The sequence below is a fragment of the Stegostoma tigrinum genome, unplaced genomic scaffold, assembly GCF_030684315.1.
Source record: "Stegostoma tigrinum isolate sSteTig4 unplaced genomic scaffold, sSteTig4.hap1 scaffold_89, whole genome shotgun sequence".
Lineage (NCBI taxonomy): Eukaryota > Metazoa > Chordata > Chondrichthyes > Orectolobiformes > Stegostomatidae > Stegostoma > Stegostoma tigrinum.
Window position 1 is genome coordinate 1,237,968 of NW_026728814.1, and position 24,798 is coordinate 1,262,765.

The window sequence follows — 24,798 nt, forward strand, 5'->3', positions numbered from 1 at the left end:
ATAATAAAATGTGAGGCTGGATGAACACAGCAGGCCGAGCAGCATCTCAGGAGCACAAAAGCTGACGTTTCGGGCCGAGACCCAAGGGTCTCGGCCCGAAACGTCAGCTTTTGTGCTCCTGAGATGCTGCTCGGCCTGCTGTGTTCATCCAGCCTCACATTTTATTATCTTGGATTCTCCAACATCTGCAGTTCCCATTATCTCTGATACCAGATAGGGCCCTTTTTTTTTCTATTCTGGACAAGGGGTTTCATACGGTGGTCTTTTCCCACCGCACCTTGGCGGCGGCTGCCCCAAGCTTTAGCGCGTCCCTCAGCACGTAGTCCTGGACCTTGGAGTGCGCCAGTCTGCAAAACACGGTCGGGGTCAGTTCTTTCAGCTGGCAGACCGGAAAGTTGTGGGCAGACCGAACAGCGTCTTTCACCGCATTGATGGTCCTCCAGGCGCGGTTGATGTTGGTCTCGGTGTGCCTCACGGGAAACAGCCTGTAGAGCACGGAGTCACGCGTCACGGAGCTGCTCGGGACAAACCTCGGCAAATACCACTGCATCCCCTTCCAGACCTCCTGCGCAGAGGCACACTCCAGAAGGAGATGATCCACAGTCTCGTCACCCCCGCAGCCACCTCGAGGGCAGCGTGCGGTGGCGCAGAGATTCCGGGCATGCATAAAGGATCTCCCTGGCAGAACCCCTCTCACTGCCAGCCAAGCAATGTCCTTATGCTTGTTTGAAAGTTCTGGCAATGAGGCATTCTGCCAAACGACTTCGGCAGTCTGCATGTGGAACCACACGACGGGATCCACCCTCTCCTTTTCCCGAAGGGTTTCGAGGTTACTACGTGCTGACCACTACCTGATGACCTTGTGGTCAAAGGTGTTTCCCTTCAAAAATTTCTCCACGAAGGACAGGTGGTAGGGGACGGTCCAACTACTCGGAGCGTTCTGCGGCAACGAGGCCAAGCCCATCCTTTGCAACACTGAGTACAGGTAGAACCTCAGTAAGTAGTGCCACTTGGTGTTTGCGTCCTGAGGATCTACGCACAGCTTGATGCAGCCGCACACACAGGTAGCCATCAGGGCGAGGGTGGCATTCGGTACGCCCTTTCTCCCATTTTCTGGGACTTTGCACATGGTGTCCCTGTGGACCCGGTCAATCCTCGACCCCCAAATGAAGTGGAAGATGGACCGGGTGACCGCAGCGGTGCAGGTCCAGGGAATAGGCCAGGCCTGCGCCACATACAACAGTACCAAAAGCCCCTCGCACCTGACAACCAGGTTCTTACCCGTGATGGAGAGGGACCGAAGCGTCCACCTGCCCAGCGTCTGCTTCTGTTTGGTGATACGGTCCTCCCAAGTCTTAGTGCACGCCCCAGCTCCACCGAACCAAACATCCAGCACCTTCAGGTAGTCTGTCCTGACGGTGAAGGGGATGAAGTTCCCAAAGAACATGGCCTCGCTCTTACCCCAATTGACTTGGGCACCCAAAGCCAGTTCAAACTGGCCACAGATGTCCAACAGCCTACTCACCGACGGACGATCGGTGCAGAAGACGGCAACATCGTCCATGTACAGGGAGGTCCTGACCTGAAGGCCTCCGCTGCCTGGGATAGTCACGACCTTCAGGCTCACGTCCTTCTTGATGGATGCGGCGATGGGCTCCACACAGCACACAAACAAGGCAGGAGAGAGCGGGCAGCCCTGCCTGACTCCAGATCTGACGGGGAAAACTGTCCGATTCCCACCCGTTCATCGAGACTGCGCTAACAATGTCGGTGTAGAGCAGCCGGATCCTGTTGTGGATGCCCTCCCCGAACCCCAATTTGGAGAGGACGTCCCTCATGTTCTCCTGGTCCAGGTTGACGAGGCAGGTGTCCACCCGCCTGTCCTGCACGTAGGCGATCATATCCCTGATGAGCGTGAGGCTCCCGGCGCGCTTCCTGCCCGGCACAGCACGGGTTTGGTCAGGGGCAATCACCGACTCCAGGACAGACCTGCCCTGGTTGGCTCTGACCTTGGCCAGGATTTTGTCGTCCACGTTCAATAGTGAAATGGGACTCCAATTCTTCATTTCTTCCCTCTTCCCCCTTCCTCTTGTAAATGAGGGTGATGATGCCCTTCCTCATGGACTTGCACATTTCCCCTGCCCGAAGCGCTCTATCGTACACTTACAGCAGGTCCTGGCCGACCAGGTCCCACAGAGTGGAATACAGCTCAACCGGTAAGCCTTCGCTCCTGGGAGTCTTATTCCTCTCAAAGGACTTGAGGGCTCTGGTCAGCTCGTTCAGGGATATTGGCCGGCCCAGCCACTCCCTCGTGCCATCGTCTAAGACCTCTGTGATAGACGACAGGAACGACTCGGAGGCCATGCTGTCCGTGGGCTTCGTGTTGTACAGTCCGGCATAGAAGGATCTGCTGATCCTCAAAATGTGGGGCCGAGACGACATCACCGAGCCGTCGTCCTCCTTCAGCCGGCTAAGCACAGCGCTCTCTTTGTGCACCTTCTGAAAGAAGAAACGCGAACACGTCTCAGCCTGCTCCACGGAGTGGACCCTGGACCGCAAGATAATCTTGGAGGCCTCTGCGGCGAAGAGCGAGGCTTGCTGGCCCCTCACCTCGCGGAGGTTCTCTGTGAAATCGACCCCCATTGACTGCAGGAGGAGCAGGTTCTGCATCCTCTTCTGGAGTCACGACAGATTTCCCCACCCCTCTCTCGCCTTCCGAACGCCCTTGAGGACAAAGAACCTCTTGATGTTCTCCTTCACCGTCTCCCACCAGTCGCCCAGAGACTCAGGGGTTTCACGGTTCTCCAACCAGCGTACTCCCTCTTAAGCTCCTTGAAGTTCTCTGGGGTCAACAGAGTTGTGTTGAGCTTCCACGTCCCCTTGTCGGCCTGCTGGTCGTCCTGTAAGTGACAGTCGGCCAGCAGGAAGCAGTGGTCAGAGAAGAACATCGGCTCGACGCCGGTGGACCTGACCGAGAACGTCCGTGACGCAAACAGGAAGTCTATCCTTGAGCGGATAGACCCGTCTGGCCGCGACCAGGTGCATCTCCACTGCGCTCCGTCTGCAGGGGTGTTGAAGACATCGATCAGCTTGGCGTCCTTCACCGTGCCCACCAGGAATCTGGACGTGACGTCCGGTTGACTCCCCCCCCCCCCACCCCCACCCCCCCCCCCCCCCCCCCCCCACCTACTGTCCCCATGCCGGATGTTCCATCTGCATCGATGATGCAGTTGAAGTCTCCGCCTAGGATGACCGGCCTGGACGTAGCCAGCAGGGGTGGAAGCCGCTGCAGGACGGCCAACCGCTCACTCCGTACTGCTGGGGCGTACGCGTTGATCAGCCTCAGGGGAGCGTTCCTATAGGTGACGTCAGCCACTAGGAGACGCGACCCCACCACCTCCTGAACTTGAGAGATGATGAGCTTGCGCCCCCGCAGCAGAATAGCCAGGCCCAGGGAGCAACAGTCGCTTCCCCCCGACCAGATCGAAGGCCCACAGGTCCAGGCACCTGACCATTTCCTGTACCTGCTGAGCTGCGGTATCCTGTACTCCTGCAGAAACAGGAGGTCTGCCTTGACGGTGGTCAGGTAGGCCGACGTGGACACACATCTTGCGGTGGACTTGACCCTGCGCACGTTAATGCTCGCAACTCGTACCCGCAGTGACCGCAGTACCCACCCCGATTCCAAGATCCAGCCCCTCCATCTGTCCCTTCATGCCCATTGCCCGGGCTAACTGCTGGACGCTCTCCAGGTTCAGGAAACCGTCCATGCTGCCCTCCGGGTGGCATCCCCCCGTCGGGGGTATGGAGTCAGGAGAGTCCAGCTCTGGGTCAGGCTGGGGACACACTGCTTCCTGCTTCCCGCCTGAAGGTTCGGGGGGGGCCTCCAGGGCCAAAGCGGCGCGTGGCTGGGTGTCGGTGGGAGCCTCAGGGCGCCTCCCATCACCTGGAAGCAGTGTGCTGCTTTCCTTCTCCCTTGAGATCTTTAGCTTCTGCTTTGGGCGGGCCCCCTCCGAATCTTACCCCCTGTAGCTGCCTCTTCCTGCCTGATGGCTGCGGTGCCAGGGCCCACCGGCACACCTTCCTCCTCGCTTTCCGGACCGTCGTCCACTCCCTTGGGTCACCTGTCGCCTCCTCCATCGACTCCGGGTTGTCCGGGGGGAGCAGAGCCTGCAGAGGCGCTTTGCTGGCCTCGGTTCCATCCTGCAGGTCTGGGCCCGCCTGCACGACCTGGCTCTCCTGCACACTAGCGGGGTCCTTGCAGGGGCCTGGTGCCGTCCCCTCCTCCGGGGGGGCTCGCCCCGCATTGCCCCTGCTGGCGACCTGGGCATAGGTGTTCCCCTGATGCGGGCATGCCCTAATAGATGTGGGCCGCTTCCCCGCAAAGGTTGCAGCTTTTTTTCTTGTGGGCAATCGTTCGCAAAGTGTCCCTCCTCCCTGCAGATGGTGGCTTTGCAGTCGGCCGCCACGTGACCTGACCTACCACAGGCCTGGTACACTTTACGTTGCCCTGCGTAGGTCAGGTAGCCTTTGCTCCCACCGATCGCGACGCTGGATGGTGGGTGTATGATGTTCCCATCCACGTCCTTCCTCAGCATCACCTTGACCTGCCTCTTACTGGTCCAGATCCTGAAGGGTCCATGATGTTGGTTCTTTCCCCTTCCACGTTCACATACCTTCTGAGGAAGGTCAGGACATCAACTGCTGGCACATGCGGGTTGTACATGTGTACAGTCACCATACGGCTCCTCTGCACTGACATCACTGACAGTGGTCAGTACAGAGAGGGGACCCTTACCTCCTTTCTGCTTGAAAAACTCCAGGAAGCGCTCACAAAGCTTGGCACTCCTGAAGGTTACATCATATAAACCTCCTCCAGTGAAATCCTGCAGGCAGTAAATGTCCGCAGCAGTGAACCCACAACAGTCCAACAGGACCCTCTTCACGAAGAAGTTGCGGTCCACAGGTGCACCTTCATCCACCTTCTTCACGGAAACACGGATGGTGTTCCGGGCCCCCTGACCCAGGGCATGAGCACTCGTCGCAGCCATCGTTGCAGGTTGGCTGCTCCCCTGACCCAGCGCTAGGCTGAAGCCAGCATTAAGATCCACCGGTTGCAAGGGTGCACAGCCAACCCGACGTCTTCCTTCCACCTCCAACACAGTCACACTGTCCTCCTCTCGGCCCACAAAAGAATGGGTCTTTATTTTTACCGGATGTAAGCTGGTTCGCTGAGCTGGAAGGTTTGTTCCCAGACGTTTTGTTGCCATTCTAGTTAACATGATCAGTGGGCCTCGGGTGAAGCCCTGGTGTCATGTCCTGCTTTCTATTTATATGTTCAGGCTTCCTTGGGTTGGTGATGTCATTTCCTGTTTTTTTTTCTCAGAGGATGGTAGATGGGCTCCAGATCAATGTGTTTGTTGATGGAGTTCTGGTTGGAATGCCATGCTTCTCGGAATTCTCGTGCATGTCTCTGTTTGGCTTGTCCTAGGATGGATGTGTTGTCCCAATCAAAGTGGTGTCCTTCCTCATCTGTGTGTAAGGATACGAGTGATAGTGGGTCATGTCGTTTTGTGGCTAGTTGATGTTCATGTATCCTGGTGGCTAGCTTTCTGCCAGTTTGTCCAATGTAGTGTTTGTCACAGTTCTTGCAAGAAAAAACCTGGCCAAAGAAACACTGACTGCAGTATTATGAGAAGAACAGAAGACACATACACCAGACACCACCAACCTCATCAGCAAGGACAACATCATCAAGCTAGTGGACCTGTGCCTCACCACCCACTTCATTTTCAATAACAAAACCTACAGACAAACCAACGGTTCACGCATTGTATCTCCGATATCAGGGTTCTTAGCAGAGGCAGTAATGCAGAAACTCGAACAAACAGCTCTGCCAATCATCCAACCCAAACTTTGGGTCTGTTACGTGGATGACACCTTTGTCATCACTAAACGAAACAAATTAGAGGAAACCTTCAAGACCATCAATAATACCCTTACTGGCATAACATTCACAAAAGAGGAGGAAAACAACAGCAAACTGCCATTCCTAGATGTCACAGTAGAGCGAACAGCCAATGGGGAACTTCAAACCAGCGTCTACAGGAAAACAACACATACAGACCAAACACTGAACTACAGGAGCAACCATCCCAACACCCACAAACGAAGCTGCGTTAGAACATTATTCCAACGAGCCACTGCACACTGTGCAGCACAGAGGAACTACGAAGAGCAGAAGAAAATCACCTATACAGCGTATTCAAAAAGAACGGGTACCCAATGAACACAGTCCGCCGATTCCTCAGCAACAAACCCAAACAAACAGACAAAACAGGCTCAGAAACCATAACCACTCTCCCCTACATTAAAGACATTTCTGAAATGACTGCCAGACTACTCGGACCTCTTGGCATCAGGGTAGCCCACAAACCAACCAACACACTAAAACAGCAACTAATGAACTTAAAAGACCCTAGACAGACAACGAGCAAAACGAATGTCATTTACAAAATACCTTGCAAGAACTGTGACAAGCACTACATTGGACAAACGGGCAAAACGCTAGCCACCAGGATACATGCTGCAAAAAGAAAATCGGAGATGGCAAAACCGATCTGCAGCGAAAGTGATCACACATGAAAACGCAAAAGCAGATCACGAAGCAAAGACACAATCTTTTCAGTCGCGTTCCCTGGTGGACTAGTGGTTAGCATTTGGCACTTTCGCCGCTGCGGCCTGAGACCGATTTCCCCGTAAGGGAATGGAAGCTCTGTAGTACTACTCTATGTTGGTGATAGCGCTTCTGACTGATTTTTTCAGGAGCTGACACCCGCTCTGTTTTGTCCCAAAAGTTATCATTTAAGATAAAACAAATCTGACACAAAAACAGTAACCCAAAGAGAAACTCAGCAAGCATGGTAATATCTGCAGAGGGAAACATTTCGGATCCACTGACCATTCGTCACTGCCAGGTTAACTGTGTTTCTATAGTAATATGCTGGGAGACATTGTTAACTTTATCTTTTGAATCATCTATTTATCAAAATCACACTTGCTCCTTAGCTTACCAGCATTAACTTTTGAACTTTAAACAGCACTAATGCCCCTTCTGTTGCCCTGAGGTAATGAGATCCTCTGTTTTTTTTTCTTTTCTGTCAGCAGCCATGTGAAGTGGAGAATTGGTCCTTCCAGTGTCTACCACAGTATGCTTCTATTTATCTCTCTCTTTGTCTCTGTGTATCCACCTGGCCGTCTTTCACATTATCTGACAGTCCATCTGTATATACCCCTCATTTCCTGTTTATGCTCTGTGTAAAGTCTGACATTCGGAGACACTCTGAGAATGGGATGTTTTGTACTGGACTTACATTCCTCAGATAATGTGTCTTTTGTTATGGCTGAGGTAAGGAGACATTTTTTGTCTCAAAAGATTATGAATCTCCAGAATTTAAATTGGAATTCCTAATCCACCAGGAAAAAAAAACAATGCCACAATTATAGGATTATTGCGATTGTCTTTACTGTTGGTGTAAAATGTTTGATTGATGACACCAGAGAATGAGAGGGATTGGCTTGTGGTCTCTGTGCCAAGACCACCACATTCCCGGTAAGGATGCAGTTTATCCTGCCTCACCTCGTTATTCCTGCCAAACTGGGAATGAAGAGATGAGAATACAAGTAAAGGTGAAGCAGAAGTGCTTGTGAAAGAGCAGAAAGGAACTTTATGATGAATCCAGCAGTAAAAGAGGAGATCCTGAAGCAGACTCCTGATGTCAAATGTGTTTTCTTTGCCAGTAAAACTCACTCACCGGCACTGCTTCAATTCAATGGTCCCTGCTTTGTGAGGCGGTATCTTTGCTGGTTGTTCACACTGTGAATGTTACCATTGTTGCTCATGTTCATGCTAACTCCACAACTCTAATGCATGTAAGCATCACACATAAACTGGAGATTGGAGCTGAAAACCGAGAGACCTCCAGCTATGCAACGAGACTGGCTCCCTGCATTAGGAGCTTCGGCAAAGCTTCATGCCAATAGCTTCAGTTTTGCAATTAGCCAGTGCATTCAGTTATTGAGAGAAAGATTGGTGTTTCAAGGCTACCCAAGAGCCCAGCTTCTTTTATTTTACTACCCTGTGATGTTTCCAGTGATACAGAAGATCGTCAATCGGGATTATGCCTTCAGGAGATAGCTTCGAAACTTTGTCAGCTCCACTGTTTTCTAGTCAGACCTCAGACATCCAGGTTTCAAAGCAGTTATTCTCAACATTGTGATCCGACAATTAAACCAACTATGTACCTGCATTTAGTTAATCGAAGTTTATGAAGAGATTTGGAATCAAACAAACCCATCAACGATCGTGTCTTCCCCAGCTCCACGCTCAGTGAGACTGGGATAAGCAGCAGGATTTTGTCATCACACTGTCCATGGCCACTGCATCTTCAATCAGCCGCTTGCTGCACATCCTTGACAGGCAAGATCCTACAACCAGGGCCAATCTTCTCCATCCACCAAGCACAGGATCAAGAAAAAAAAAAGGAAGATTTCTCCCGCTCAGTAAATCCCAGAGCACCATTGACACAATCTCCGAGTGAGTGGAATTTTCTCTTAGCTCCACTTGGGAAAACTTAACTGACACTCCCTATGAACGTCTCTTCTCCTGTGAAAAATGACATTTCACAAGGTGTGCAGCAGATTCTTCTTGATCTTTGAATAGTTTTTAACTGAAGTGTGAAAATCCAGCCCCCAAATGCGAAGCTACAGAAGTTGCTGATGTACTGATCAAACAAAGTGCTGAAAGTATTAAGTGAGACTGGGCAGACAGACACACATCTCACACAATCTGTAACAGAAATCACTGGGTTTATTGCAGCAGATTCACCATCCCAGAGTGACATACAGTCACATGGGCAGCTGAAGGATGAGGGCACGGACATTAAAATATGAATTTTGAATGTTAAATGAAAATGGGTTATTATGGTCTGAAGGAGTAACAGCTGAAAAGTGGAAGATGTAAATGATATTATTTGCGATTGAGCAGAATAAACTGGGAACTTGTGATGTTCGAGGTGGATCATCTTGGGCACATTGAAATGAGGTTGCAGGGGCTTTGGTGTGAAAAGGGAAAATAAGGATTTTAGATAAATAACAAGACAATCAAGTCAAGCCTGGCTAGCTCAGTTGGTAGAGCGTGAGACTCTTAATCTCAGCATCGTCGGTTCGAGCCCCACGCTGGGCGTCGTAGCTTCTTGCTGCTTTGCTTTCTGTGATGAAGCATAGCTTTCCAACGTTATCAGTGAAACGAGCAGCTGCAGCTATGCTGAAAACATGACTGCACTTCTGCTGCTGTGAAAATCCTGGTTTCCAGTTTCGCAGTGAAATTTGATTCCACTTCACTGGAAATCGCAGAGATCGTTTTGGACGTGCAGCCGCTTGTGTAATAAATGACAGGACTTGCAAAGGCGTTAACGCAACTCCAACCCTGCACCAATAAGATTGTTCGAAGTCACAAACTGACAATGGTCACGTCCTGGGCAGCTCCATGTGAAATGGAGCTGAAACAGAAATAACTAACTCTGGGGATACCACGGAAAACATCGATGACGTCTACTTGAACCCAATGGCTATCCTCCTCGCCCATTTTCTTGGCTGCTCGGTCGTGCCCTGCTACAATATTAATTTCACACCAAATGCTGATAGTTCTTCAATCAAAACAAATACCAACAGAAAGCTTCGGTCCCTCTCCATTGTGGGTAAGAACCTGGTTGTCAGGTGCAAGGGGCTTTTGGTACTGTTGCATGTGGCGCAGACCTGGCCTATTCCCTGGACCTGCGCCGCTGCGGTCACCCCGTCCATCTTCCACTTCATTTGGGGGTCGAGAATGGACCGGGTCCGCAGGGACACCATGTACAAAGACCTGGAAAATGGGGGAAAGGATGTACCGAACGCCACCCTCGCCCTGATGGCTACCTTTTGTGTGTGGCTGCATCAAGCTCTGGGTAAATCCTCAGTACGCAAACACCAAGTGTCACTACTTACTGAGGTTCTACCTGTCCCCGGTGTTGCGAAGGATGGGCCTGGCCTCGTTGCCGCGGAACACTCTGAGTAATTGGACCGTTGCATACCACTTGTCCTTCGTGGAGAAGTTTTTGAAAGGAGACACCTTTTGACCACAAGCCCGTCAGGTAGTGGTCTGCACGTAGTATCCTCGAGACCCTTCGGGAAAAGGAGAGGGTGGATCCTGTCGTGTGGTTCCCCTCGCAGACTCCCAAAATCGTTTGGCAGAATGCCTCATCGCCAGAACTTTCAAACAAGCACAAGGACATTACTTGGCTGGCAGTGAGAGGGGCTCTTCCAGTGAGATCCTTTATGCACACCCGGAATCTCTGCACCACCCCACGCTGCCCTTGAGGCGGATGTTGGGGTGATGAGACTGTCAATCACCTCCTTCTCCCTGCTCAACGGGCTGTTCCTGGAACGCACACCTAGACCAAAATCAACTGCGCCTGGAGGACCATCAATGCGGTGAAAGATGCTCTTTGGTCTGCCCGCAACTTGCTGGTCTGCCAGCTGAAAGAACTGACCCCGACCGAGTGTTGCAGACTGGCCCACTCCAAGGTCCGGGACTATGTGCTGATAACGCGCTAAAGCTTGGGGCAGCCGCCGCCAAGGTGCGTTGGGGAAAGACCACCGTATGAAACCCCTCGTCCAGAATGGAAAAAAAGGGCCCTATCTGGTAAATGGGCCCAGCTGGCGCCTTCCCCAACTGGTCAGGGGGCCAACGGGGACTCTGTGGGGAGACGACTGCCGGGGTATTTTCTTTGCCTTGTATTTTTTTTCTTCTTTGTTTTGTTTTTGCCTTTCGTTGGTGTCCGTACCCCCTGGGTAACCAGGAGCAGCTTGCATGACTGGGTCGGTGTATAAATGTTTTATTTTTTGTACTTTCTATGAATAAAGTATATTTTTTTCAAATAAAAACAAGTGATGAAACGTCTGAAAATGAACCTTGCAGCTCAGTGAGCAAACTTGCATCCTCGATACTAGTTCTGGTGAAATGGAGTTTAGGTACAGTTTAGAAACATCAAGGGACTGAAATCGACCGTGGTCCGTGTACATACACCCCAGTCAACTATCGTGGTAATTTTAGCAGAAGGCACTAAACAGGAAAGTGAAGACACCAAGAGAAAGGGGGAGCTCTAATTATGATGAATGGCCATTGACTTCAAGAGTCAGGTGACTTCAGTTGGCATAAAGGTTGGGCAAATTGAATCAGTTATCATTCCATAGAGGAGGAATTCCTGACGTACTTTTTAAATTAATTCACGGGATGAGGGCATCACTGGCTAGGCTAACATTTATTACCCATTCCTCAATGACCAGAGAGCAGTTAAGAGTCAAACACATTGCTGTGGGTCTGGAGTTACATGTAAGCAAGGAAGGCTGTTCACTTCCCTTAACGGATAACGGTTCGTATTGAATTTAAATTCCGCCGTCTGCTGCAACGGGATTCAAACACAAGTCCCCAAAGTACTATCTGGGTCTCTGGGTTAAGTGTCCAGTGATAACAACCTCAGGCCATCGTCTCCCCAATGAAGTGTGTGCTGTGCGGGTTTCTGGGTCAACACTTTGAGGAACCAACAAGCAAAACTGAAGTTTGAGGTGGGAAGACTGTGTCCATGCCCCCTCGGGGAAGTGAAACTCATTTTCACCCACAGAAGGAAACTAACAAGGACACCTTCCACCGAGAGTGCCAGAGGCTTTCGGAGAGAGCAACCCCCAGAAAGCAGAACGTCACTCACTTGGCTCTATTGTCCCATTCCAGACTCCAAAACTAGAACCTATTTACAGCAACAAATGGAAGTATTTGATGGATGCCCTGGGTTTGTGCTCCTCCCCCATTGCTCACCTGCAGTTTTCCTGCTTCACCTTGTACTTCCAGCCAAACATCACTGATGTCAGCTGCTTCCTGCCATTCCAAATGCTCCTCCTCAAGTGGAAGGACAAACAGCAATGTGGAAATTCAAACACATTTCTGGTCTGTGGAGGAAATGATACTGTTATAATTTCAGATAATTTTTAAAGGGCTCTTTTTGACCTTTGAAGCAGGGGGTGTACGAACACTATCACAGGCTCGAACTCACAACCACTTGTTTCTGAGACCAGTGCTCTGACCACTGAGCTGTGGAGCCAGGCACAAGACATGGAAAGAGGGTCTCATGTATTGGAAATGGCAAAAGAATAGATAACTGGAGACTATTATATATCAAGACGTAACAAAACCGAAACAGAGCAGAGGGGCATCATGTGCAGAAGGTTGGGAGAATGCAAGGCCGAATCAGACAGTGTCCTGAGTGCCATAAACTGATCTTTCCTGCTGGTCCAGTGATTACGATTCAGTGCCTTCACTGTCATAGCCTGTTCATGGTTATCATTTAAAGTAATAAATCTGAAATATTGACTGATCTTGAGAAGCAGAATTACGTCACTGGTCAGTCAAAATCGATTCACTCCATGTTACAGTCCCACATCAGCAATGCCAGCTGAAACTGCCTGATGTGCAATCAGTTTAAAACAAGAATAGAGGGGAGGTCAGGAAAAGTGAAGGGCAATGGTAGTTTGTGAGAGTTGGCTGGAGGCCAAGTGGAGTCAGGTTCAATGTGGGTGCTGAAGACCAGCCTTCACTGTTACCCTGTTATACAGATCACATTGGATCAATCACACAAGGACCCTCCTTTGTGTGTTGTCCTTTGCACATCACAACTCGGGTCAGTGCCTCGAGGGGCTCGGATACTTTTAATTTGGCAACTAACTCAGGTCAGTTTTGCACAAACTAAGCTGTGTCGGGACACTATTTAAACGGACCACCACTCATTGCAATGACCCAGAACTATGCAGAAAGAGGAAGAACACCAATACAAAATCTTTGCTTTGAATGGAAATCCCTGCAATTTCATCCGCAGGTGCTGACTAAACAGCAACACCAAGAGGACACATTATGCCCTAACACACTGGACACACTGCCATACATCAAGAACATATCAGAACTGACAACTCCTATGAGCACGAGGAGTTACGGTAGCACACAAGCCCAAAGCCATGCTACGACAAACATTCTCAAGGATTAAAGACCCCATACCCACGACATGCAGAACTGACATTGTTTACAAAATACCGCGCAACGATTGCCACGAACATTATATCAGACAGACAGGAAGGAAACTAGCCATCAGTGTACATGAACATCAGCTGGCAGCAAAATGACATGACAAACTTCCCCTAATATCAGTACACCCGGATAATGAAGGCCATCAGTTTAACTGGGACAACATAACCGTAGTAGTGCAATTCAAACACAGACACACATGGGAATTCCTAGAGGCATGGTTCTCAATCCATAATGCAGTCAGCAAACATATAGAATTGGACCCCATATGCAACCCATACAGAACAGAATGCACAATGACAGAAGTCGCCGGAACGGACAGGCAGTATAAATTCCAAGTGGAGGAGAACAACATCACTTCATCGGAAGTCTCACCCATGAGGTTACCTCGCATGGTGATGAAAAGTCTAAACGAAAACAAGCTCACAACTTGTTAACTTTACTGTTTTATGTGTGGCTCAGTGTCATTCTTTGTGATATTATACACACACTGTCCTACCTGCTTATCCCGCTGTACACAAGGTTTCTCAACAAAAGGCAGCTTTATGTGGAACATAAGCAGTTTCTCCTGACAATGGGTACCGTTGCCATGAGCTGGGATATGAAATAGACTGTGAGCTGAAGTAGCCCCACACTCGTGTTACTCATTTACCTTTCAATTTCAATTTTCACTTTCCAACACCAGCGATCCACTCACTTCAGCTGCTGGGAACCTGACAAAAACAGCGTTGGGCAGACATTCCTCTTCGGGAGAGTCTGTCAATTTGCAAGGGTAGAAAAGCTCAACTTTACTTGAGTGAGACAGGATACAATATTCCAAACTTCCAATTCAAATTCAGATGCCGTATCAATTACTCCACTGGCTCCACACATCTTGTTGCAGCTTTCATCCTGTCGATTGTGATGTAATCAGGGATACTGGCGGAAAAACCATTTGCAAGGTGAATATCCAGCAAAATAATCAACGTCACTGCTGCACTTCAATGTTCTCCACTTTGTGAAGCGGTGAATGTCACTGGCAAACGAAACACATTAGCCCTCACATGCCTGCTTCACTGTCACCTGTTTCTTTGCCACCTGTTTCTCTGCTGGAACTTGCCATTGTTTTATTCACAGTCATTGCAAAATTCTGCCTCACATATCTTTTTTTATTACGTAATCTCCTCGCAACTTAAAAACATCCCCCAGTCTTGAAATCTCCCACCCTTGGGAAATGATGACCATAATTCATACTATCTACATGTCTCATTATTTTATGAACTTCTAACAGGCCGCCTCTCAACCTCTTAAGCACCAGCGAGAAAAGTCAAAGTCTATCCGACCTTTCTTTATAAATCAAACCTTCCATACCAGGCAATATCCTGGTAAACCTCTTCATAAAACTCGCCAGCTTCATAATATGCCTCCTGTAATTGTGCGACAGAAACCGCACACTGTATTCCAGAAGAGGTCTCATCAACATCCTGTGCAACCTCAATATGACTTCCCAACTCCTAAACTGAAACGATCGAGCAATGAAGGCTGGCGTGCCAAAAGCATGTTTAACGACTGTCTAAATGTGATGCAAACTTCAAATAATCATATACCTGGATCCCCTAGGTCCATGAGTAGACACCTTAACAGTGAGACAAAGTCTGTGGGAGGATGGGGAATAGTTTTGAATTTCTTTGACCTCACATCTAAAGAAATTATTTGCACACATGCAGCCGAATAAGATCAACAATTCATTCTTCGTGAAGAACGATAAATGAACCTGAACATTTTTCCATTAAAAAGTTAGACCCTCTCGAGTCAGAAGAGAGACGTCGCTGTTCTGTTTCTGAGCTTATGTTATCCAACGAGTTCTGTACCATGTCATTCATTCACCATATCCTGATACATGAACTTTGGATCACTCTCCAAAGGTATCAGTAACTATTGCCAATCCTCAGTTACATCTGGATAATTTGATGTTTGACCTTTCTGAACCAGTACAGGTCGTGTGGTGAAGTCGCACTTGCAATGATATTAGGTAAGGAGTTACCAAATGATCATGAAGAATTAGTGATGTTTTCCAAAAGGACAATTTAAATGTTTTCACATTTTTGATTCAATTCAATGATCTGACATATTACACAAGGTTGTCATAAAACAATATTTGATACCAGGCACTTATTAGGACAAGTGACCCAAAACTGGCCAAAGAAGTAGGTTTCAAGGAATATCCTGAACAAACAAAGGGGCTTTGAATCCAGGGATGTTGAGGGAATAAATTCAAGAGCTTATGGCCTTGGAAGCTGAAAACATGAAAAAGGTGGGAGAGTTAAAACCAGAAATCTACTGGCTGTTGGAAGTCAGGGAGAACAAATGTCTTGAAGGAAAAACCAAAAGAACAGTAGATGCTTGAAAGTAGTAACACAAGCAGAAATTGATGAAAAACTCAGCTTATCTGGCAGTGCTTATGGAGAAAGAGCCGCATTATTGTTTTGTGTCCAGTGACCCTTCTTCAGATATACCTCAGAGGGTTTTGCAGGTGGAGGGACTATCAAACGAAGGAGGTATAATGACAAAATTTCAAAATAAGGACATGAATTTCAATACCTTGGTGCTTTGCCACCCAGAAAATGTGCATGTTAATGAGCACAGGATGGCAAAACTCGAAGATGCTGAAATGGGTGAGAGTAAACACATGGGCAGCAGATTTTTGGATCATCTCAAGATTTCAGGGAAGTAGAATTAAGAAGCTGGCCGGGAGTGTGTTTGGGGAGTTAAGTCGAGAGGTAACAAAGGAATGGATGAGAGTTTCAGCAGCAAATGAACTGAGATGCTGCTGAGGTTGAAATTGTATGTGGTCTTTGTGATAATGGGCGGGGTGTGAGTAATGTGGTTGGAAGCTCAGCTTGGGGTGAAATATTGCACCATGACTGTGAGCAGTGTGTTACCAGCCAGTTACCAGGGGCAGGGATGGAGTCAGTGGTGAGGGAGTGGAGTTTGGCTGCCAGCCTGAATTGATATTTAGCATTTTCTATTTAAATATGATCTATACCCCTTTTCAAACAGGAACGGACTTGGCAGCAGAACTAATTTGTGAACCAACTGTCGGCTTTATTGAGACAAAGTGTGGAGTTTATCTGTTATGAAGTAAACTACAGTGACAAACTGAGACAGCTATTTCCAGGTCCACTGGACCCGGTGTGGCATCCTCTACATTGGGGAAACCAAGCGGAGGCTTGGAGACCGCTTTGCAGAACACCTCCGCTCAGTTCGCAACAAACAACTGCACCTCCCAGTCGCAAACCATTTCCACTCCCCCTCCCATTCTTTAGATGACATGTCCATCATGGGCCTCCTGTAGTGCCACAATGATGCCACCCGAAGGTTGCAGGAACAGCAACTCATATTCCGCCTGGGAACCCTGCAGCCTAATGGTATCAATGTGGACTTCACCAGTTTCAAAATCTCCCCTTCCCCAACTGCATCCCTAAACCAGCCCAGTTCGTCCCCTCCCCCCACTGCACCACACAACCAGCCCAGCTCTTCCCCTCTACCCACTGCATCCCAAAACCAATCCAACCTGTCTCTGCCTCCCTAACCGGTTCTTCCCCTCACCCATCCCTTCCTCCCACCCCAAGTCGCACCCCCATCTACCTACTAACCTCATCCCATCTCCTTGACCTGTCCGTCTTCCCTGGACTGACCTATCCCCTCCCTACCTCCCCACCTATACTCTCTCCACCTATCTTCTTTACTCTCCATCTTCGGTCCGCCTCCCCCTCTCTCCCTATTTATTCCAGTTCCCTCTCCCCATCCCCCTCTCTGATGAAGGGTCTAGGCCCGAAACGTCAGCTTTTGTGCTCCTGAGATGCTGCTTGGCCTGCTGTGTTCATCCAGCCTCACATTTTATTATCTCTATTTCCAGGTAAATGTGGATTATACTGCTTATGCCAATAACTAGGCAGTAGAGCAGTGATACAACTTATTGGAGTTTTTGCAGCCTCGGTCTTCAAACTTTTTCTTCTGTCATGGACTTTTATCTTCTGATTCTCGTTGCTTACCATTGCACAGACCTTTCTTGAGAATCTCCTTTATGCTTGTTCTTTTTTGATTAACCTCCCTCTCTGCCCAATCACAGTTCATATGAACAACACTCACCTCACTTCACCACGTGATGTTCTTCATATTCATAGTTATTCTCTTTACATCTTACCTGAGGACTACTAGACCTGTATTTATTATCCTTATTTCCCCGCCATTTCTCTATTCGCTGACAGAGCGGTATCAAGAGTATCTTTAGCTTTGAGCTGCAGGAACCCTTTTCAATCGCGACTTATTAAAAAATAACAAAAGAACTGGGATGTTGTAAATCAGGAACAAAAACAAAGTTGCTGGAAAAGCTCAGCAGGTCTGGCAGTATCTGTGAAGGTAAAAAGACAGAGTTAACGTTTCGGGTGCAGTGCCCCTTCCTCAGAGCGACTTATTAAAACCCCAGGATCGCTAATGTAACAATCTTTCTCATCCAGTTCTCAGTCTCATTTGTCTCAAAATGCAACATTGTGACGACGATCATTAGCTTCTCACATTGCCAACACAAAGCACTGCGCATGCTCCAGCTGACAATGGCGTCTGGGTGATTGATGTCAGCGAGGGGCCAATAGGGGCACAGGGCTGCCGTGCATGACTGGCGGATGTCGCTGCCATTCTAACCAATCAGAATGAGGAGGGGGCGGGATCGGTGTGAACCACGTGATCATCCACGAGAGCAGCGCAGAGTTGCTCAGATAATTTGAACCGCAGATGCTGGAGAATCCGAGATAACATGGTGCAGAGCTGGATGAACACAGCAGGTCAAGCAGCATCGGAGGAGCAGGAAAGCTGACGTTTCGGGCCTAGATCCTTCGCTGAGACCAAGATTTGTGCAATTGAGGTAAGAGCAGGACACGGTAAAGAAAGCAAAATGGCTGAAAGCTGGAGGGAAGTAATATTTGTATGGGTTTGGAAGGTTTACAAACAGTTAGTGCACGTCGGAAAACACACATTTGAAACTCCCAGACTCACATTTGCAGAAAACAAATCAATGCCTCAGATGACGATAGGTGTGTGTGACCGTCACCATCTTTATTGGGGGCAATGATCCGCGGGGATGAGCAGTTGTTTATTGCGAACTGAGCGTAGATGTTCTGTAAAGTGATCCCTAAGCCTCTGCTTGGTTTCCCTGATGTAGAGGAGGCCACAACGGGCACAGCAGATGCAGTACAGCACATTAGCACCTGCATTCCCCATACAGATGGCCTAAAAGCCCTATACTATTTCCTGTCCTGCAGGTCTGACTAGTTCCCCTCCACTGACCCCCTTATGCGCTTAGGTGAGCTCATCCTCACCCTCAACAATTTCTCTGTCAACTCCTCCCACCTCCTACAGACAGAGGGTGGCCATGGGTACCCGCATGGGCCCAAGCTATGCCTGCCTCTTTGTCGGAACAATCCCTCTTCCGTACATACACTGGCCCTGAACCCCACCTCTTTTTCCGGTACATGGATGACTGTATTGGCGCTGCCTCGTGCTCCCATGAGGAGCTCGAACAGTTCATCCACTTCACCAACACCTACCACCCCAACGTTAAGTTCACCTGGGCCATCTCTTAACACCTTTCTCACCTTCCTGGACCTCTGTTTCCATCTTGGGCAACCGTCTGGAAACCAATATCCAGTTCAAGCCCACCGACTCTCTCAGCTACCTAGAATACACCTCCTCCCACCCACCGCCCTCAAAAAATGCCATCTCCTATTCCCAATTCATTCACTTCTGCCGAATCTGCTCCCAGGATTCCACTCCCGTACATCTGATGTCCTTCCTTTTTAAGGACCGCAACGCTGCTCCCCCCACAGTGATCGAGAATGCCCTTGACCGTGTCTCCCGCATTTTTCCACAACTCCTCCCTCGCGCACCGTCCCTGCAATAACAACCGAAAAAGAATCTCCCTCATCCTCACGTACCACCCCACCAATCACCGGATCCAACGCATCATCCTCTGACATTTCTGCCATCAGCAATCCGACCCCAACACCAAAGACATTTTCCCCTCCCCACCCTTGCCTGTTTTCCGGAGGGACCACTCTCTCCGTAACTCCCGTGGCTCCACACTCCCCTCCAGCCCCACCACACCTGGCACTCTTCCCTGCAACCGCAGAAAGTGCTACACTTGCCCCCACACCACCTCCCTCACCCCCATCCCAGGCCCTAAGAAAACTTTCTACATCAAGCAAATGTTCACCTGCACATCTGCTAATGTGGTATACCGCATCCCCTGTACCCGTTGTGGCCTCCTCTACATTGGGGAAACCAAGCGGAGGCTTGGGGACTGCTTTGCAGAACACCTACACTCGGTTCACAATAAACAACTGCACCTCCCAGTCATGAACCATTTCAACTCCCCGTCCCATTCCTCAGACGAAATGCCCATCCTGGGCCACCTGCAGTGTTGCAACGATGCCACCCAAGGGTTGCAGAAACAGCAACTTGTATTCTGCCTGGCAACCCTGCAACCCAATGGTGTCAATGTGGATTTCACAAGCTTCAAGATCTCCCCTCCCCCAACTGCATCCCAAAACTTGCCCAGGTTGTCCCTGCCTCTCTAACCTGTTCTTCCTTTCTCCTATCCCCTCCTCCCACCTCAAGCTGCACCCCCATTTACTGCCTACTAACCTCATCCCACCCCCCTGACCTGTCTGTCCTCCCTAAACTGACCTATCACCTCACTACCTCCCCACCTATACTCACCTTTACCTGCTCCATGCTGGCATCTTTGACTTGTCCGTCTCCTCTCCACATATCTTCTCTCTCCATCTTCGATCTGTCTCCCTATTTAGTTCACAACCCAATTATCTCAGGATTTTGAACGTTGAAGGAGAAAGCAGCACTCACACTTTGGACAAATGCAAATGGTTTGTGTATAAAAGAGTCTGAAGATTCATCTGAAATGTCCTAACACCATCGCAGTGACACTTGGGAGACACTGTGGAAATGGGCAGATTGCAAGAAGGAATTTCTTCATCCATCCCAGCTGGAAACTGACCACCAGAGTCACACTGGAGAGAAACCATTCACCCGCTCTGATTGTGGTATGGGATTCACTCAGTCATCTAACCTGTTTAAACACCAGGGAGTTCACACTGGAGAGAAACCATTCACTTGCTTGGAATGTGGGAAAGCATTCACTCAGACAACTCACCTGCTGATACACCAGCAAATTCACACTGGAGAGAGACCATTGGCCTGTTCTATGTGTGGGAAAGTTTTTCTGACTCGAATTCCCCTCTGACACACCAGCGATTTCACTCTGGGGAGAGACCATTCGTGAGCTCTGAGTGTGGGAAAGCATACACTCAGTCATCCAAACTGTCACAAAGAACCACAGTTGAAGGATTTTGCTATCACGCTCACGATCAAATGAACCATAGTTTTTGGCTGTTTGTACTGATGTTACTAATCCCTGCTCAATTAAAGGTGCTGATGTTGTGAATAAAATGTTAATAACAGTTGTATATTTGTCAGGTGGAGCTTGGAAATAGTCACATCACGACACATTCACACTGACTAAAGACTATCCACCAGCACAGTATGTGAAAAGGGATTTCCTGGTCCATCAGGACTGGTTAACTAGCAGCAAATTTGAGTAACTTTTTTTTAATTCTGCTGTTAGCTGTCTCCAAACCAGGTATTTTTGGGCTTGTTTCTGGAGATCGTAGAATCCCTCCAGTGTGGAAGCAGATGACTTGGCCCATCAAGTCCACACTGAACCTATGAAGAGTGTCTTACCCAGACCCTGTCTGCGCTGGTTTCCTCCCACAGTCCATAAATGTGCAAATTAGGTCGATTGACTATGCTAAATTACCCTTAGTGTCTTGTGTGCAAAATGCAAGGACAGAGTAGGGTGTGAGACTGGATGGGATGCTCTTTGCAGGGTTCGTGTGGACTCAATGGACTGAATGGCCATCTTCCACACTGTAGGAATTCTATGATGATCTCGATGGCCCTTTATTTATTAGTTATGTCTGCACACCTTTTACAATTACTGATCCTATTGCTCTCCACAGACACATTTCGACTTTCAATAGGTATTTGTCGATTTGTAAACAGTCGTAATGTTTCCTTTTGATTTTTGCCCACAAAATGAAAGTTTTAAGTCTAAACAAAAGATTGGGAGGTGTCCAGTACTATATACCCGATTGCATTTTCCCAATCGGCTATGAAACCTGGTGTCCATTGTGACTCTGTTCGCATTGGGGCCGGGGGCGGAATGCAGTCTCTTCAAATCTTTACCTGTTGTCCATAGCAGTGATGGATTTCATGATGAATACGTATGCACCAGATAGCATACAATGTCTTGGTTTATTTTCTATTTAGTCTGCTGTACTTTACTCCACAGAGACCGAGATAATGGTCTGGGGACCTAGGTTTGAATCCCACCATTCCAGATGGTAGAATTTGAGTTTTAAAAAAAAAATCTGGAAATAAGAATCTAATGATGACCGTGAATCCATTGTCATTGTTGGAAAAACCTATGTCCTTTAGGGAAGGAAACTGCCATTCTTATCCAGTAATATCAAGATCCCATGAATGATTTTTTAAAAAAAAATCTCCCGCAAATACATTTATCTCTGTCTTAATTTATTTGACAACTGACAGTTCAAACTGGTTGATGGCTACTTTCACTTTTGATCAAGTTGTGGCCATTTCATGGTTGAAACAAAAAAAAGTGCATGAATGGAACCATAGTTGTTCTCGTAGGAACAATGCATGCTCTGACATGTTTGAAAAAAAGCCTCATCTCACTTATGAGCCAGATATCAAAGCTGACCAGATCCTGATGCTGTGGACCGTGAAAGTGAAATTCTTCACCGTCTTATCCACTTGTGTTGCGATTTCAGGGAGCTATGAAACTCCCAATCTCCTGAACACCTTTGAGAATTTCATCAAACTGACCCCCAATGGCAAGAATGGAGAGGGTCAGCTTGGATTGATGCTCATAATTCAGGCTCAACCAATCTCCTGGAGCATTTTGAGAATGCAATTAGTAGTGAGTGTGGCCACCTCTCTGTACTATAGTGATACAGATCCTCTGATCGTGCTTGCCCCACATGGCTGATATTGAATAATTCCTTGGACATGCTGTGTCAGGATCTCCTGACTGAATCCTGTCTCCCTTGCCCTGACTGAGAACTGTTTCCCTGAGACTTTGCGACGTGACCATTTGGTCGAAACATGTGTTTGTTGCCACAGCTGCTGACCAGCCCTTTACTGACTGCTGGTAATAACGATGCTAAGCTGCCTGGCTCATGCCTGTGATAAACAACCAGGCAAGACAGGAGCACTGTGAAACATTAAGTTCTAGTTGAGACATCAAAGTGCAAAAATACCAGAGAAAGGCAGAGATATTGTGGCAGAACACGTCTCAGGTGCTGAAAAGCTTGCAGAGTTCTTACAGAAAGCATGTACTTTGCAGACAGGCAATTCTGCATCTTGATGTAGTATTTTTATCTAACTTCTGGCTCATTTTGGTAGATTTGCAAATATCTCCTGGCCTGGCTAATGTGAGAATTGGCTTGGTCATTTGCAGTTGTGTCCCATGTCAGTGAATTGGTAATCTGATTAAACTCACAGGCCTTGACTTGAGAAAAATAAAGCACATATTTGATTGGTTGCTGTTGCACTCAAATGAAAAACGTGCAGTGTATATGCCATATCCTTTCGTGGCTCAGTGTTTCCAAAATCTCTAGTTCAATACATCCCAGGTCGTCACCATCAAAGTCAAAACTAGTGAGTACTTCGATCGCTTCATAGAACATAGAACATAGAACATAGAACAGTACAGCACAGAACAGGCCCTTCAGCCCACAATGTTGTGCCGACCATTGATCCTCATGGATGCACCCTCAAATTTCTGTGACCATATGCATGTCCAGCAGTCTCTTAAATGACCCCAATGACCTTGCTTCCACAACTGCTGCTGGCAACGCATTCCATGCTCTCACAACTCTCTGCGTAAAGAACCCGCCTCTGACATCCCCTCTATACTTTCCACCAACCAGCTTAAAACTATGACCCCTCGTGCTAGCCATTTCTGCCCTGGGAAATAGTCTCTGGCTATCGACTCTATCTATGCCTCTCATTATCTTGTATACCTCAATTAGGTCCCCTCTCCTCCTCCTTTTCTCCAATGAAAAGAGACCGAGCTCAGTCAACCTCTCTTCATAAGATAAGCCCTCCAGTCCAGGCAGCATCCTGGTAAACCTCCTCTGAACCCTCTCCAAAGCATCCACATCTTTCCTATAATAGGGCGCCCAGAACTGGACGCAGTATTCCAAGTGCGGTCTAACCAAAGTTTTATAGAGCTGCAACAAGATCTCACGACTCTTAAACTCAATCCCCCTGTTAATGAAAGCCAAAACACCATATGCTTTCTTAACAACCCTGTCCACTTGGGTGGCCATTTTAAGGGATCTATGTATCTGCACACCAAGATCCCTCTGTTCCTCCACGCTGCCAAGAATCCTATCCTTAATCCTGTACTCAGTTTTCAAATTCGACCTTCCAAAATGCATCACCTCGCATTTATCCAGGTTGAACTCCATCTGCCACCTCTCAGCCCATCTCTGCATCCTGTCAATGTCCCGCTGCAGCCTACAACAGCCCTCTACACTGTCAACGACACCTCCGACCTTTGTGTCGTCTGCAAACTTGCTGACCCATCCTTCAATTCCCTCGTCCAAGTCATTAATAAAAATTACAAACAGTAGAGGCCCAAGGACAGAGCCCTGTGGAACCCCACTCACCACTGACTTCCAGGCAGAATATTTTCCTTCTACTACCACTCGCTGTCTTCTGTTGGCCAGCCAATTCTGTATCCAAGCAGCTAAGTTCCCCTGTATCCCATTCCTCCTGACCTTCTGAATGAGCCTTCCATGGGGAACCTTATCAATCTTTTGTTTTTTTTCTGAAATGCTATTTGTAATGAGGTAGTATTGGCAGGCAATTTTCTTTTACTTCTGTTGCCATGTGTGAATATTCAGGGATGGTGTTGGTGGGAAGATGCGACATGCACCACACATGAGGCACGAACATTAGAACAAGTGCTGAGCATGCAGAAAAGGAGAGATTAACGGTTACCTTGGAAAAAGCATATTTGGAGAAAGTTGGGTGAGAGTGCTGAGAGAAAGCACTTTGGCGGCATGGTGGCTCAGTATTTAGCACTGCGGCCTCACAGCACCAGGACACGTGTTTGAATCCAGCCTTAGGTGACTGCCTTTGTGGAGTTTGCACATTCTCTCTGTGTCTGTGTGGGTTTCCTCAGAGTGCTCTCACAGTCCAAAGATGTGCAGGCTAGGTAGATTAGCCATGTTAAATTGCCTGTAGTGTGAAGGGAGAGGTCGATTAGGTGGGGTATAGGTCTGGCTGGGATACTCTGAGGTTTGATGTGGACTTGTTGGGCTAAGGGCTGTTACGGTTCCAGAGTGCTGAGCTGCTGGAGATTACAAGGTCCAGAGCTGGATGAACACAGCAGGCCAAGCAGCAAAGGAGCAGGAAGTCCGATGCCTCAGGCCTAGACACCCTTCTTCAGTTTTTGATAAGGCTGTTTTTTAAAATTGGTTTAA

The 24,798-nt window shown here is 48.3% G+C and overlaps 1 non-coding gene across 1 annotated transcript; it reads left to right on the forward strand.

Annotated features, from left to right (window-relative positions):
• Nucleotides 1–9,171: 9,171 nt before the first annotated feature.
• On the forward strand, nucleotides 9,172–9,244 carry trnak-cuu (transfer RNA lysine (anticodon CUU)). The gene has a single exon. It is a non-coding gene; the product is annotated as a tRNA-Lys (tRNA).
• The last annotated feature ends 15,554 nt before the right edge of the window (nucleotides 9,245–24,798 follow it).